Source organism: Oncorhynchus kisutch, linkage group LG9 (genome assembly GCF_002021735.2).
Source record: "Oncorhynchus kisutch isolate 150728-3 linkage group LG9, Okis_V2, whole genome shotgun sequence".
Classification (NCBI taxonomy): domain Eukaryota; kingdom Metazoa; phylum Chordata; class Actinopteri; order Salmoniformes; family Salmonidae; genus Oncorhynchus; species Oncorhynchus kisutch.
Genome location: NC_034182.2, coordinates 37,087,179 through 37,089,735, shown reverse-complemented (window position 1 = coordinate 37,089,735; position 2,557 = coordinate 37,087,179). Strand labels below are relative to the sequence as shown.

Genomic DNA, 2,557 nt, shown 5'->3' with positions numbered 1-2,557 from the left:
CCTAGATCAGCACTCCTACTCTGAATTGTTGCATTATGACCTCAAATGAAAGGTTCCATGTTTAATTTCTGACTTATAGGTTGGTTGTTTAGCAACAAAACTGACATGCGCACAACAATGGGGTTCGCTTAGGTTGTTGACATGTAAATTATATTTAGTCTCCAATGTTTATTAAATCAAGTGAAACAATGTATATTTTTTTTAAATGCATTGGTACACATTGGTTAGCGATCTAGCTAGATGGTTTTTGCCATATTAGCAAAGACGTGACATCAGTCAAGAACAATATATTAAGATTGACTGAAACAAGCCACTTACGAAACCCCACATGGCTGCTTGTTGTCATTGTTGCCATCTGACCACCAGAATCATAACACACCGTCTTTGGCCCCTTTGAAGAGCGGGCATTGTTCTCCTGACGACGTCAGCTAACCCGTCTGTAGCACAGGAGGCTGCTGAGGGAAGGACGGCTCATAACAAAGACCGGAACGGAGCAGATGGAATGGCATCAAACGCCTGGAAACCATGTTTTTGATGTACTGTATTAGATGCCATTCCCCTGATTCCGCTCCAGCCATTACCACGAGTCCGTCCTCCCTAATTAAGGTGCCACCAACCTCCTGTGGTCTATAGTGTGTCAGAAAAATGATAGAACCATTACAGATTGTCTCTTTATACAGATGCAAATCTTCCTGAAGAATGCTGTTTCAAGTATTACACAAGAAAAATCCCCAGACAATCCATCAGGGAATATGAAATGACAAGATCTGACTGCTCTAAGAGGGGAGTCATGTAAGTATAGAATTAAACACACGCACACATATACACACACATATACACACACACATATATATATATATACACACACACACACACACACACACACACATATATACACATATACACACACACATATACACACACACACACACATATAACACACACACACACATATACACACACACACACACATATACACACACACACACACATATATACACACACACACACACATATACACACACACACACACATATACACACACACACACACACATATACACACACACACACACACATATACACACACACACACATATACACACACACACACACACACATATACACACACACACACAGGAATGTTTACTCGGATATTGTCTGCTCTCTTCCAGCTTGTTCACAAAAGGAACTTCCGCTTCTGTGCCAATCCAGAAGAGCCTACGATTGAGAAGATCATGAAGTCTATCGACGAGAGTAAATTCTAGTAACCACTTCCCAGGAAGAAGGCTAAAGTCTAAACAGTCAACTCCTGCTCCTACTTCTTTTTCAGCTCTGCGTAAAATAACTGTTTTTTACATGTAGTGACAAAGTGTCAATTGATATGCTAGCAATCATAGTGATAATTTAGTAAATGTGTAACACGTGTATCAGATATAATGATCATGTTATGAACATGAAATGCATTTTATCACTCAACAAAAGGGTTTACTGATAAAAGGACTCATTTGACTCACTTTACAAAAAGGCAGAGAGGAATTTCTTACTTGCATGAGTACAGGTGACTGACGTTTTCCTCAGTGACCTGACAATTTCACTTAACTCCTATTTATAGCATACCATGAAAATACAAATCCGGTCTATGTAAAATAGTGGCACTAAGTAATAATAAAACAAATGTGGTTTCTTGTTGTTGACCAATCGGTCATATAAAAATCAATGATCTACCTTGGGGGTATTTGAGTGTCTGTGGAAAGGGTGGCACAGAGACTCCAAAAATCAAGGCAACTACATTTAGAAAAACCCAAACCTTGAATCATGTTATTTTTTTTTTACACTGTTGTCTCTCAATAGTTGACTAGGCTATAAATAGGTAATAGTTAAGTGCAATGGTCAGGTTACTCTGAGGAAGAGGTCAGCTTGACGTCAGCCACCTGTACTCATCCTGAACAACAGATTAAAGGGAGCAAATAATACATGAATCTCTGCCTTTTTTGTTGAGTTTTCCAAAAGTTTTCTGCCTCAAATGAGTCCTTTTGGAACTTTTTCTTGGTAAGCCTTCTTTTTAAATTTTTTATCATTGTCAATCTTCCCTTCTACCCTTTGTGTTTGCTGTAGCGCAGAAGCCTTCCTGATCTCTTATCTATACTTCATCCCTTGGTTAGAGGCCGTCATTTTCTATCACAAACATTTATCATGCATGAATAATACGGCATGTACTGGCTGTCTTTTGTCTGGAACAATAAAATAATACCACTTTTACGGGCTTTTTTTTATACAGTCTGCTATGTTCAATTTGATGGACACTGGCGGCTAAGTTATGTTAGTTCTCTTTCTCTTGTTTATATCCACCATTAGTATGTCATCTGAAGTATCTGCGAAGTCTTGCCGTGTTTAGTTAGGTCATACCACACATATAAAGACAATAAACACACAATAGGCTATTTAGCTGGACCCTTCGATCATTAAGTGTGAGGAGCGTGACAACAGCAGTGTGTATACGAAGGATGTCATGAGACACTTTGCAATTACACACCAAGGATAAGTATGTACACACA

The 2,557-nt window shown here is 38.8% G+C and overlaps 1 pseudogene; it reads left to right on the top strand.

Annotated features, from left to right (window-relative positions):
• Positions 1–2,261, top strand: part of LOC109897130 (C-C motif chemokine 3-like) — a 2,711-nt pseudogene extending 450 nt beyond the window's left edge.
• Positions 2,262–2,557: the final 296 nt, after the last annotated feature.